The 14,592-nt window shown below is 46.4% G+C and overlaps 1 long non-coding RNA gene across 2 annotated transcripts; it reads left to right on the top strand.

Annotated features, from left to right (window-relative positions):
* The first annotated feature begins 12,282 nt into the window (after window positions 1–12,282).
* On the top strand, window positions 12,283–14,089 carry LOC135443205 (uncharacterized). 2 transcript variants are annotated; one of them, XR_010438880.1, is made up of 3 exons: window positions 12,283–12,389; window positions 12,929–13,029; window positions 13,807–14,089. It is a non-coding gene; the product is annotated as an uncharacterized LOC135443205 (long non-coding RNA). The 2 variants fall into 2 exon arrangements; XR_010438881.1 differs by having other exon boundaries at window positions 12,340–12,389; window positions 12,924–13,029.
* Window positions 14,090–14,592: the final 503 nt, after the last annotated feature.

The following is a 14,592-nucleotide window of genomic DNA, read 5'->3' as shown; positions in this document are numbered from 1 at the left end:
GGAGCAAAAGGGCCAGCATGGGAAGGGACTCCCAGCGGTCTTGTCCCGTCCTTTGTGCTGCTCCCGGGACCTCTTGACTTCTCGGGACCTCTGGCAGTAGCCGTGCGATCCCGATGTTTGTTTAGAGAGGTTTTTCCGCTTTTTTTCTAACGCCCCCCCTTCCTTTTTTTTTTTTTTTTTTTTCTTAGCATACGCAATGGGCAGCAGGCGTGACCCTTTTTATAGAAGTCTCCCTGAAGGCCGCCATCAGGACCTTTCTTCCCAGCTCCTGTTGAAGTGTCGGTCTCTCCCTCCTTTCCGAAGCAGAGGAAAAGGGGAGATGATCACGGCAATCCGAGGGGTTGAGACGTCTCGCATCTCAAGGGCAGACAAGGACATTCAACTCTAATGCATTGCTTTTTCCCGTGTTGGGAAAAAACCCCAAAAATAAGCCTGACTCCAAGAGCATCCCCAGACACTCTCCTTGCACAGAGCGGGCACCTCTCGTAGCATTTTACAGGGGATCACCTGGGGATCACCACGTGGGTTTGGCTGGCTTTCCGTGAAGATACCTTAAGACATTTTTCACCAGTGTCTGAATGTGTCAGAAAGCTAAGCCAGGCGCAGGACACCTACACGAGTGTGGTGATCGCAAAATCGTAGGGCCGCACCTTTGCCTTTCCTCCCTGCTCCACAGCCCTCAGGGCCGGGGCAGCTTTGTTCGAGGACTGTTCAGCCTCCCAGTCCTCAGAGGACGGAGAGAAAGACCAGGGGGGAAACAAGGTTTGGGCGAGGAGCCAGCCGAAGGGCAGAATCTAGTTGCCTTTAGGGAAGTGTGTTCCAGGGGAAAATCGGCCTCAGCAGGTGGGAGAAGAGCCTCTACTCGACTCTCCCACGCTGGACCCGCAGGACCCGGCTCCTGGGGGCGTCCCGCAGGGAACCGGGGCTCCGCGGGCCTCCGGAGGACCCCGCCGAGGGGAAGTGCGAGCATTGAACACCGGGGACGAGAAATATCCGCCCCCCGCCGCCCGTCCCATCCTCCGCCTCCGGACAGGTCCTGCTGTCACAGGCATTTGGTCTCTTCAGAGGGCTGGAAAAGAGTTTCTCAGAGTTTAGACTTTCCGGGGGACACCTAAGCCTAAGATTTTGTCGCATTTAACCCCCCAGCTCTCCCCCTCCAAGACTGCCCGCATCCCCCGCATCCCACCGCAGCCTCCTCGCTGCCCGGGAGCCGTGGCACTCAGACATCCTGCGAGCCTGAGGTGCCCGCTGAGCTCCGTCTGAGCTCCCGAAACCCAGGGCTCAGCCTCGCCGAATCCCACCGGGCTGCGGGGCTGTGCCAGCGACCCGCTGGCGCTGTGCCGGGCCCCACGGGCACCCTGTCCCGCACGCCCTTCTGTGCTGTCCCGCGGTTCGGGATGGTGGGACACGGGATAAAGGGGGGTCCCCAGATGCGGGGCTCTGACACATGGAGGGGACCTGGCTGCCCTGCAAATAACGCGGGTGTTTCAACCACCGGCCGGAGCTGCGCGGACACCGCAGCCAATAAACCTGCCCAGAGACCCGCTCCTCTTGTAGCAACAGCGCTGGTTTTGTGTCAGCCCCCGAGTACTTCCAGCCGGGTGTTTTTGTGCGTAGACTTTGAGTTTCCTATACCAGATGACAATGTTAAAGATTTTGTCCCCTCCCATCTCTGCACAGCTCCAACTGAACTTCCCGGAGCATCAAAATAAACCCCCTACAGCGGTCAGGATATAGGTCACCTCTCTAAAAGGAAACACAACCCTTCCAAAAATATAAAACATCTTTGACGTAGAAAAAAAAAAATACTCTTTTGTCTCCGAGCATCCTCTGTCGGTGTAAATAAAACGTGACAGGCGCGGGGTAAAATAAGAAGCGGGATGTTTCGAGATCACAGGAGAGGCGAGGTGCCGGCGCAGCAGAGCAGAGGCTCCGGGCAGGTGGAGGCTCCACCGCGCTCCCGGGAAGGAGTCAGGCTGGGGGCTCGGGCAGAACTGCGAGGGAAGGCTGCAAAAGATGCGGGTGGGACGCGATGCCCTCCACCCGTTCACAACCTAAAGGCTTCTCGGTGGTAAAGGTCGCGCAAGTGCCAGCCAGCAGCGCCAGAGCAAAAAATGTGAGCGGCAGCCCTCGCAGGGATTCATCGTGTCTCTGCAAGGCTGTAGGAAGAGCCCCCCCGTCTCCCGATGCTGCTCTGCATACCCCGTTGACAGCCGCGAATAAGGGCAAACACGCTTTGGCCCGAGATCTGAACACACGGCACCTTTTTGACTGGTTTCTCCCCCGCCCAAGTTTACATTCCGATCAAATGAGATTTCTAACTTTACACATTGTCAATAATTTTCATACATGCGCCGACCTTAATTACTTTCCATACCATTTGCAGCAGACAAATAGTTTCAGTGGGATGAGGGAGCCAGCGGTGCCCCCGGCTCTGGCGGAGGGCTGCGCTTTTCTCCCGCCCCAGGAACTCCTCCCTCACCCCGAGCCCTCCGGCCGCCGCCGCTCCCGGCCGGACAGCATCCTCTTCCCGCAGAAACCCGCGTGGAAAGCTCCGCGGGACGCCCCCGGAGGGTGGGCAGCGAGAGGGGAGCCCTCGGGGGCTGCTGGCGTGTCGGCAGCATCGCAGGGTGTGTGAAGGGGTTTTAATTTCGGGGGAAGAAGGGCTCGGAGCTATGCGCGCAGCCACCGCCGGCGACCCTGCGCCCCTCGCCCGCACCGCGGCGGTGCCCGCAGCCCCGGCCCCGAGCTGGGGAAGGCGCTAATCAGGAGCAGCTTTCGCCGCTTTCCCTCTCCTTCCCTCCTCGCCGCCTCCCCCTCCGTACCCCCCTCTCCTTTCGTGAGAGGTTTGCATTAATTTTTAAGTAAAGCCCATAAAACATAACGACCCACTCAAAGGTAGGGCAGAGTTACTGAGTGCCGGATTATTACATGATTTACGAACATAGTTTGGAAAAAAGTAATAATCCAAGATCGCACCTCAGCAGCGAGCCTGCCAGGCCCGGGCACGGCTGCTGCGGCCGCGGTCCCGCTACCTCCAGCCTCGGTGACCCTCAGCAGGGCCGGTTCAAGGTGCGGGAGCAGGAAACCGTAAAACCAATTTTAAATTTTTTTTTGTTATTTTGTTTTTGCTGCTTTATTGTTTTTTTTTTGTTGTTGGTTTTTTTTTTGTTTGGTTTTTTTTTTTTTTTTGGGTTTTTTTTTGTTTTTTTTTTTTTGGGCTGTGGGTTTTCCGGCTGCATCTGCCCGCCTTTCCCCCTCCATACACACCTTTTTTACACCGATACGTCCGAAGCCCCGTGTCTGCTACGATTGCCCGTCAGATCAAAAGGAAAGGGGGAGCAGTTGTGTCTCTGGGGTCCATGTACCCCCCACTTCCATCACCCTTTCTCGCTTTGCCTCCTCCATCCGGGAGGCTTTTATTGATGAGCTGCCTTCGAGCCCCCGCACGAAATGTCTCTGAAGGGTTTAGACAATTCATCAGCCATCACTTTCGGTATCTGCTTCCTCCCTTTCAAATACAATCCTCGCACACCACGCTGGGAGGGGAGGCGAGCCGACTTGAGATCAGAACAGCTACATAATCAACGTCAAAATGATACCACTGACCTTTCGGAATCATGGAGTCCTGGCCAAAAAACCCTCCTCATGATTTATTTTTCCTTTTTATTTTATTTTTTTTTTAACTTTCACTGCCACACCATTTACACCATTATTGCTTGCTTTCCCAAATTCTTTAAGGCTTTGCAGCTTGGCAGATCCAGCTCCTCCACTGCAGTAGAGGAGCAAAAATATGAGAATACAATGTGAGGTTGTAAAACCATGTCCTCGCAAGCTGTCCATCTCCTCCGCGCGGTGTGTCCGGGCGAGGAGGGAGGGACCGTGGGACCACCGGGATGCTCGGTCTGCCCCGGGAGGGGACCCAGGCGGCGGCCCGGCCGCTCCGCTGGGTGGCGCTGGGATCCTGGGAATGGGGGCTCGGGCATCCCTCACCTGCCGGGGCAGGAGCCCGGGGACCCCGCTGCCCCAGCCCAAGGCTGCCAGCCTCGCCCCGCTGGGCGCCTTCCCACAGCAGCTCCCGAACAGCCCGGTTTTAAAGATACGTCTATATCGATATTTTTCGCCCCCTACCCAAATGGATTATGTCACTGCGTGGAGAGAAAGAGGGGGGACCCCTCCGATTTCAAAGGGCCCCTTGTTTGGCTCTCATGTCATCCCTACCGATAACGCCAGCCATGCCTGCTTCTTGCCACGAAAATAAATTCCCAAGCTGACAGGCGGAGAGGGGCGGCCCCAGCCGGGTCCCGCTCCTCCTCTCAGCCAGGCTGGATTTGAACATCCCTCATCACTCCAGAAGCGAAAGCTGCCGCCTCGGATTTGTCCCAGGGCAGAGCAATATCCTCTGCTTATAAAGACCTGCTATGCCTTTTAAACACGAGGCTGACATCACACAGACATTATATATATGTTCGTCTTTATTAAAACTTTGAGAGAAGTTTTTATAGTTTGGACCAAAGGGAGAGGAAGGGTGAGATTTGTTGGGAGGGACGGTGCTGGTTATGTGGACCTGAATAAACCTCTTGTCCTGGGTCTGGGCGGTGAGCAGGGAGCCCGGGGCTCCCTCTGCCGTGGCCAAAGGGGGAACCTGGATGCCAGGCACCCCGGGCAGTGCATGGGCACAGGCTGCTTCATCCCCGAGGTCTCTCAAAGGCAGCTTGGCACCGACTCTGGCTTCTTCTTCCTTCCTTGGAAGGAAGAAACACTTGTGGTTGCTTGGGTGTGAAAAGCCATTTGAATGGCACCAGAGAAGAAGCAGAAAAATGTCCAAGTGATGCAGTCGTGAAGGCATTTTTCTATTCCCCTTCTGCAAACCCAGACAGCCTTTAAAGCTGCATGTGACATGCAGCTTTGGATGTGACATGCAAAGCAATGGATCTCTTCCAGCACTAGATATAGTTAAATTCCCTTCTCTTCCTTGTCTTCAGTCTTCAGAAAAACAAAAAGGCAAATAAAAATAGGATAAAATGGATTTGAGGGACAATTTTTCTTTAGCCTTTCTTTATTTCCTTTCCCTTGTCTTCTTCATGAAAGGAAAAGAAATGAAAAGAAAATACTTTCATCTTCCCACCCTGGTTGAAGGACCTCAGGATGGAGGGATAGCTCCTGTGGTTAGAATCTGACTCCATCTCCAGCTGTCACCCCAGAAATACAGTGTCATGCACGATAGAAGTGAGGAGAGCAAATTAATGCTCTGGGAGTTTACAGATTTCTGGATTTCATCACAGAGATCCATGCCATGTCCAAGGAAATATGTTCCATACTCACTGTATTCAGGAGTCCTTGTTGTGTGTCTCCTTGTTGTGTGTCCAGCCCCAGGACAATGCAGCCACGGTGTGCAGTGGGAATTGACAGATGCCCTTGTTGCACAAGATACACAGTGAGAGAAATTGCGTGGAGTGCCTGATTCAGGCTGCACATGAAAACAGAAATATGTCCTCTCCCCCCTTTTCCAGAGGCTCTGCACTGGAACAACAGTGTACATCTTCATGGGATAGAGGCTTAATTTCCTGCATCCTCAGAAGACATTAGCTAAAGTGTCTTATGGCTAACCATGCATCTGATTGCTTCAACAGATCAGACAAACAGGCTTGGAGGCTTTGAAGACATCTAAGAGAGAGCCAAGAAATAAGTGGAACAACAGCCGTGAAGAGGATGAGAGGTAGAGATTCCCCCCAGGGAAGGCAGCTCTGCTGCTTCTCATGGTACTGAGGCTAGAAAGTCCTGTATTTATTCAAATTCAGCTATTCAAATCCTGCTTAATTTTAATTAGGCTTCCCCCCCCTCTTCTACTACTAACCCTTCTACTCTTTTTGTTCTCATAAGAGACAGAAAGAAAAGGAAAAAAATCCCATGGGCCTTAATAGAGCAGGAGCATATCTATTTAACAGAAAACATCACATCTTTCACTCTCCAAATTGAATCTTATTACCAACTCATTCCAAGAAACACCAGACCCAAGAGGAAGAGGACATGGCCTTTTTCCCCAGCTAGAAGAATGCTAGCAGAGCAACTGATTGGGAGATGAATCTGTTGCCAAAGTTGTCCTGCCAGTAACTAATTTATTCTCCAAAGCATAACTTATTCCAGCTCTTGAAATCTGCAGTGCGGATCCAAGGGGAAATTGCCTCACAGAAGGCAGCAGGTTCAAGTCTCTGAGCTCCACACAGAAAAATGAATCTGGTGCTGAGGATGAAGGTATGTAATTCTCCTTAATAATTTGAGCACTTGTAAGACTCTGGCACATTCATCTCACCAGGATGTCTGGATGTAGAAATAACTGGCAGTGATATCTGTGCACATCCAGATCATATCTCAGTGGTTGTCTGTCTTTCCAAATCATCAATAATTTTATTTTAAACTTATTTCTTCCCAGAGACTGGACCTAGCCCTGCAAAGTGGCACATTCCCAGCTGAGAGTTGGGAGCAACCGGATTGTCATCAATTACTGAGCTCCTAAATGGAAAACCATAAAAGATTTTTTTATACATTGGTATAAACACACGTTTGCACATACACACAACTTTTACCTTTGTATCTTTACGTAGGCATACATATAGCATGTACCTAAAGTATTTGCATAAACTCACCAGCAAGTGCAGTCCAGACAGGCTGTGTGTTAAAGGAACAATTATCCATGTACAATTCATGTATCCATGTACAATTATCTTTCTTTCCATGATGTTCCCCTCAGCTGTGGCTCAATCAATTCCCAACACAACTACTCAGTAATGTCAGAGTGACCAACACAGAGGTGAAATCTTAGCCATCCTATTTTGCAAATGGTATTTATGCATGAGGTAAATCTGATATCACTGCACTTGTCTGGATGCATTGGTGATCTCTGATGCAGGTGAATAAGATGTGGCAGCATAAGTATTCTCCATATAAGTGACTTGGTGATGCCTTTGATTTACAGGATTGGAGGGATGTGATAGAAATTTGCCTGGTTTGTGCCTTGATCCCCTCTCTGTGCACACTGTTGCCTTTTGGGCCTTGCGTGTTTTGATGGCACAGAGAAATTCTCAGACCTGGAGGACTATTGTTAACTAGACACTCGTTTTCTGTGGCCATCTGAGTGGATCAATAAGTACCTCGAATCACTGACAAATTGTCTGCTGCCCCTGGGTAGATCTGGCAAAGAAGGAAGCCCAGCAGCAGAAGGAGGGAGGAGAACTGAAAGACTGGTGCAAGAGTGAACTTAACAAAATGGCTGTGGAAAGCAAGAAAAGGTGTAAAATCTTAGGTGACTAAAAAAGCCAATGATAAAACTAAACTTCAGTTCCAAAACCAGAGCAATCTTGATGGACAGGATAATAGGATTGTTTCTTATCCCATTTGCCTTGATTTTCCACTCACTTCCACTGCAATAAACAAGGACTAATTCAGATAAGTTAATGAAACTGTGATAGTGCTAGTCTGGAATACAGAGCTTATTGAAGCCAATAGAAATTTTACTGTGAACACGAGTAAAAGCAGGGGGGAAAAAAGCAAGCTTACAGTTTTCCTCCATTTTGCATGTTTTTGTACAGCAGAATTAATCAGCAGTAATATCTCAGTGTGACTGGAACAATGCCGGCACATTGAAAAAAAGTGGAAGTGGTGGGGTTATTTTTGGGCTCCTGCCATTGGGTGCAGTCCATTTCTGAGGCTGTGAGCTGGTCCCCCATGCAACCACCATGAGAGGGTGTTCAATTGGCCTTGCTGTCAGGAGTTGGGGTGGGGTTTGAAGTAGCTGACAAGTGCATTAGAAAAAATAAATATAACTGGAATGCTTGGGAAGTTACCTCATCCAGAGCTAGAAAATAATTTGGACTGCTGTAAGAAGGAATATTTGAAAAAAGATTATTCAGTAGGAAAATGCTTGGATTGGCTATTAATCCCCAGTGCTAAGCATATTTTTCTATATTTTTGCAATTATAATATTGCCAGCTACTGTGGGACAATTGACAAATAACATCTGGTCACAAAGCCTGTTCAGGGTGATGGAAAAATCACTACAGCAGCAATTAAAATGCTTAGAGCCAAAGAATAAAACAGCATGCAGCAATCAAATGAAACAGAGCATACTCTACAGTCAACAGTTTTTCTCCCTCAGTTTTAAACACAGCAGTGCCAGTACTGGTTGTTACAAGCACAGACTCACTGCTTTCTCAAGTGGTTCCTGCAGACTCTCCTGACACATTAAACTAACCAGGGCTTTTGCATCAAATTCTGCTTGATCCTAGATGCTTCATGCATCCACAGTTGTTCTGTGAAGAAATACATATTTCAATTAATGCTTCAGTCTCTTTTTGATAAAATACCTTTAGATTTAGAAAGCTTAAAACGTTTTTGTTCCTTTCTGTGTTTAATTCTTTGCTGTTCCTCTTTTCTTTATTTGTTTCCTCTTTTTTTTCCTTTTTGTTTAAGTCTGAATGGGGAGTGAAAAGAGGGCAGTGAAAATTGTTTTCAGTTTGTCTTATTTCTGAACACCTTATGCATATGCTTAAGTTATAATTTAACAGATAACTTTTGCATAAAAATAAATATCTCACAATTACCCCTGTACATATATATAATTCTGTATGTGGCACATATGAAGAAACAATAGTGGATGTTTACAACCCAAGCCATATGATTTTTTCAGTTTACAGGAACAGTTTAAAAGATCTGCTCAATAGCTGAGGTGTATACATCAGTAGAATGATTACCTTTAAACTTTTGAAACAATATTTCAGCAACAATTTCCTTGTCTACAACTTTACAAGGCTGTAAATAGCCCCTGTGTGCATAATGAATTCTGACATCATAGGCCAAGGTTCTTATACACAGCAGGTTTTCCAGAACTTTTATGAGCAAGTTACACCTTGAGGCAAAACTAAACCCCCCAACTTCTATTATAAATGTTACAATAAAATGTTCCTTTGAGTTTTCCTAGAGCTCAATGTTCCGTCTTTCTTCCCGTTCCAAGTCATTCTTTCTGTGTCGTGCCCGGATTTGATGCATGAAAAATGTGTTTTGCTGCAGACATATTGGATATTAGGTATGGTTACAAGGTGTTTTTTATGGCTAGGCTTGCAGGACCAATGTAACAAGGTGATAAAGAACAAAATCTCTTGCTCTTACAGTGCTGTACTCAAGGCTGTTGCTATTCCTACATGAACCACGCGCGGTGATTTTATTTATCCACGTGCTGGGTGTAACAAACCTCCAGTATGTCACAAGCAAGGACTGGGAGGAGAAAGAGTCAAATGATTTTTTCAAAAGATTGAATAGAGACAGGCTTGCAATGAAACTATTCTGTGTAGCCTGTGTTTCTCTTCACCCAGTGCTGTGGTGAGCCCACCGAACAGTGCTGCTCTAGGTCCCTTTGTATTCCACTACAAAGCTGATGAAAGGTCTTTCTCCTCAATTTTTCCACAGTAAGCCCAAGCTTTAGAAATACAAACAAGTTAAACTAGATATATAAGGTAGATATTAAACTGATTCTTGCAATCTCCTTTTAATCACTAGAGTCATTCCCAGCAGCTAAAAATGACCCTGGTTAGAGAAAACAAAGAAACATCCCTTCTGTCCTCTGCATTGTCACTGAGCAAACCACTTCCATGTACATTTCTGAGCAGTAGACTAGCTAAAGGGTGGGGACAGTTGAATTAGCCAAGAAAGCACTTCAAAAGAAGCAAGCAGGCATCATTCCTAGGTGAAAAATGCAAATGGTAGTGCATCCTCACTGTGTAACGCCCCTTCCCAGCCCTTCCTGTACAGAAAGGATTTGATGACAGTGTGACCAATACCTGACTGTGCACAGGAAAAAGAAACCTAGGCAAGGTGAACTGAAGGTATTTATACAATCAGCTGCTTTCTGAATGTGAGCTGCTGTCAATGGCCATGCAAACAACCCCCATTCCTGCTTTTGACCCTAGTTTCCCCTTCACTTTCAATTCTGCATCTGCACTTGCATTTCTGGTATCCTCTGGTATGAATGACCAAAATCCACACTGAGACTATAAATCTAAGGCAGAAGAGCTTGATTTGCCCACTCCCTCTGTGCCTTCAGGTTGAAAAGCTGTGTACAGTGTGGAGCTACTTTTTCTTTGGATTCCATTTCACCTTGGTCTGTGGAAAAGCAGAGTTGTCAGGTAAGAGGATCAAGGCAAGTGGAGGCAGCACCACTTAGCTGGTGCTGCTAGGGCACAAAAATTCGCTTCAAATCTCTGTCAGGAAATAGTTTTTTAGAAAGCTGATACTCTTCTCCTTTTACAAACTCATCAGACGAACATCAAAATGATGACAGAGTTTTCCTTGGCCCACTTCCTATGGCAGCAAAGCATCTTCCCATCGCTGCCCCTCCGCCTCCCCGGCACACTGTAAGTTTCATTGTTGCTGAAGTAGGTTATCTAGAGGTCAGTAGGCTAACAGGGTGTTTGGATTTCCTAAAATTGTGCCTGTCCTTAATCGTGGCAAATGGGATTGTTTACCCACCACGGGGTGAGCCAGGACCGCACACCAAAAGCCGCATTCAATGCTGCTATTCCTGCTTCCCTATTCCTGCTTTCCTGCTCCCTGCCCCCTCCCTGCAGGTATTTGGCTTTCCGTGGGGGGGCTCATTAAGGTTCATAAAACACAGTAAAGGACCTGGCTGGAGACACTTGTAATTCTACAGGTCCACCATGTGGGATATGCAATAAAAAAAATTGCATAGCTGGAAAGAGATGTCCTCAGTAAAAGGCTTAATTGAAAGCAGCCCTGATGGTCAAAGTGGTATCAAGAGGAAGGAACTACCATGACACTAAGGTTTGAATTTGTTGCCCCTGACACTGATTTCCTGTATGGCTTTGAGCAGCAAGGCACTTAATTTCTTCAGAGCTCTGTTTCCCACCCATAAAACAGGCATAAGAAGATTGCTTTTATTTTATTGCATTTTATCTTACCTATTTGGACTGTGAGTCCTTCAGCACAGAACCTGTCTCTAGCCAGCTAACAGTATCCATGTGGCTGTTTAAGGCGCCAGCATTACACTGTCTAAAGACAGACAATATCTCTGTTCTCTTCTGCTATTTTGGGGTTCAAGAGGGTTTTATTATGAAGTGCAGGAGTGAGTGTTACATTCTGCTCTCCTTCCTAGACCAGTAAAAAAGCCCCTTTGGAAGAACTCACTTGAATTATTGAGGGCCCTTTTGGGGCTTCATTAAGAACTATATTAAAACTATTTATCCCAATGTACTTCCACTGAGATAATTTCACTGTCTTGACAGGTATTTTACCTTCTGTTTTTTCTCAATAAAAATATACCTGTAAAAGAGCAACCCAATTAATATTCTAAGCTGGAAACTTTCCACTAATGTCAACAGCTTTGGATTGAGTATGAGAAACAAGGAAGAACCTCCAACAATAATTTTTTTACTGCTAAAGTAGTGGTAATCAGAAAAAAGTCCTGGTTCTGGTTGAAGTGAGTGACATTTCTATGGCTTTTTGCTTTTCCTAAACACAATATTCAAACTCAATCTTAACTTTGGCTGCTGTTCACTGAAAATACAGCATAGCACAAACACAGTACTCCTGCTACATTTTCTTGCCCATTTATGTAGTGTGGATAATGTTAGAAATCACCCATTACTTTGCTTACAGATTGACACTCAAACATTACTGTTAAAAAGGCCTTTAGGTGCATAGTGAAATTTTGGGCCAGAAAAAGACAGTTTTGGAGAGGCTGAAAAATCACACAGATTTTGAAGACATCTATGTCTACCTTAAGGGTACAGAAAGTTAAGGAGCTTTTACTGGAATATTAAAACATATATAATAAACTGAACTTATGAGGTTCACATCATTCTGTCTTTTTGTCATGGCTTCATATTGTCTCCCTCCTTCTGTGCATGCCTGGCACCCATCCTGGAAACCACCACTGGGGTGAGCATCAAGCAGTGTGAGGGATCCATCTACACACAGGAAAAGTAGCCAAAATGACAAAGTTGAGGCCATTCCAATAGATAATGCCCACCACATCCCTTCCAGTTGTGCCTGCATCAGACAGCTGCAGGAGAGATACCATGGCACTAGGAGCTGCACTGGGGACAAGGGACCCAACATCCATCCCAAATCCACTCTTGCACAGATGTGAGAGACCACTTGAAGGGTGATGACCATCACCTGCCTGCTCTTCTGAGGGAATGTAGGGCCAGGCTGAGGGCCTGCAAATGCTCTGAGCCCAAGCAGCGCAGTTCTTTTCAATATACTGCTGATCAGGGGCAACCATAAAAGTGAGGGTGGCCAACAGGTTGGGTTAGGGGGTTGCAACAGGGAAGTTGCTATAGTATGTGCTATGTGTTTTTTAGACCAAACAAAATCTGGTGAGTAGGTGTAGTGTGAGTTGTTCCAATCCCCTTTGGGTAACCTGGGAGAGACAGAAGAAAAGGAGTGGTCATCTTTAGCAGAAAGGGATCCAATGTATGCTTGAGCCTTTTGTTGTTTGGCTTTTTAACACATGGCCTTGTTCTTGGTATCTTTGAAGGTAAAGGTGTGTGATTCTTTATTGATATGGTGTTAATTAGAAATCATTGAGGCAGAGGGTGTGGATAAGACAAGTTGTAATTTTGTATGTGAGCCTGTGAAAGACTTTTTCTAGAAGAAAAGGCAGAAGATGACATGAGTGCAATGTCTGCAATATTGAGAGATGAGAACTCATTGGTGGTCAGAGAGGTTGTTGATCAGCAGCAGGCTTCAGAAGGGCACAGAAATGGTCTTCAGACTGCTTGCCCTGTTGTTCTGTGCAGTAGGAAGTACTCAAGGTGGAGACATGATGGGAAGATGACTTGTGATAGTGTTTCTCTGTTGTATTGCACTAAGGTGTCTCACATTTCTCTGACTGCTTTTTGTTATGTCAGTGCAGAGGAGCCCCAGCCAGATGTGACCCTACCCAAATGGGAAACAATTTTGGGGCTTGGGAGAGTCACAGCTCCTGTCCTCATAAGTAAAGTCAAGCAGGAACAGGTAAGTAGCAGAGGGGAGTGTGTGGCTGAGCAAAGGGACCAGATAGTCTCTGTGTCTGCTGATCATGAAATTTGTGTGCTCTGAGAAAGAAGAAATAGAAGGTGATGTCCAGTTAGTTAAGCAGGGAGAAAGCATTTATTGGCAGAAGACAGAACTAGATTTGAAAAGGTTTTGGCAAGAGTCCACAGCTAAATGAGTATCCTGACACCTGTTGGGGGTAGAATGGGGAGCCTTGTAAAAGCCATCCCAGAAACAGAACTGAGAATAATAGGGCAGTGAACTGAGCACTTGGGATCTCTCTATACTAATGCTAGTGGTATGGCAATTGAAAAAAAATGTCCAAAGCATTAGACCACAGCTGAAGATAAGTTATAACAGGTATTGTAGAAACTAGGGGGATGGATTTTATGGCTGCTACATCAGAATAAATTACCAGGGAAGAGAGACAGGGGAATGAAGGAGAGAGATTGTAGTACATGCCAAGAATTTTAGACTTTCTCCAGAGAAGAAGAGATGAGTACCTGGTTTACTGGATGCTTCTGGGAAATAGAAGTAAAGATCCTTTTGCCTTTTGAGGTCACAAAACTGAATGGAGGCATTAGAGCAGAATCTGCTTTGAGCAACTATTAGAAGGATTTAAAAGGCAGGCCATGGAAGAGCTTTAATAAAAAATATAGCAGGACAAGACTAATCAAAATTTTGGAGTGTGCTGAGAACATTTAACTGTGGGAATGTGGAGAAAGCAGTAAAAGATGTTATTTCTGGCTCTTATTTAAGATGCTGACAGAAGATCTGAAGTTCTGAGGTAATTTAAGTGAAGAGGATCAAGTGAAATATCTTGAAAATGGTGGTGGTAAAGCACCTGAGCTCCAAGGAGAGAAATATGTTAAAGCAATGGAAGGGGACAATAGACTTGAAAAAAGCTGCCCTCACCAGGTTGCCTATTGGGACTTTAGCAGGTTATCTGGCTGCTAAATCAAAGAAGGTAATGAGTGTTGGCTGATTTGGTCCCCACTTGTGTGTTCCTTCTCAGTCCCAAGTCTGTATTTCCCTGTTGTGCTCCCAGTTCTGTGTAAAATTATATTTGTTGTTCATCATCTTGAGGTTTTTAGAGTTTCCCATGCACATAAACATCTGTGGATAAATACAGAATTCTACAAATAACCTTCATCAAGTCCTTCAATTATTGAGAAGGGTGGGGGCTGGGGGGGAGACGGAAGGAAAGGTAAATAATTATTTCCTTCTAGTTATGAACACAGCCTGAATAATTTATTTTTTGTCTACTCAATACATACATATCCCATTGAAGTGACTTCAGAAGATCCTCTACTCTGTCACTGCCAGTGTGCTGTCCTCAGGGAGTGGAGAACAGGGGAGTATCCAGGTGTGTCCTGGTGTTATCTTAAAACACACCTGCAGGCTGCAGTGTTGCCTTGATTATCTGCTCACCTCCACGGAGGCTCTGCTTTGTTTTTATTCTTAATGGTGTACTAATCACCAGCTGTAGAAACTGGAGTCAAGAGAAAGCTAGCAAACTGGCTCCAAACTAAGACAATGCTGGTT

Source organism: Zonotrichia leucophrys, chromosome 2 (assembly GCF_028769735.1).
Source record: "Zonotrichia leucophrys gambelii isolate GWCS_2022_RI chromosome 2, RI_Zleu_2.0, whole genome shotgun sequence".
Classification (NCBI taxonomy): Eukaryota; Metazoa; Chordata; class Aves; order Passeriformes; family Passerellidae; genus Zonotrichia; species Zonotrichia leucophrys.
This window is presented reverse-complemented; position numbering and strand designations above follow the sequence as displayed.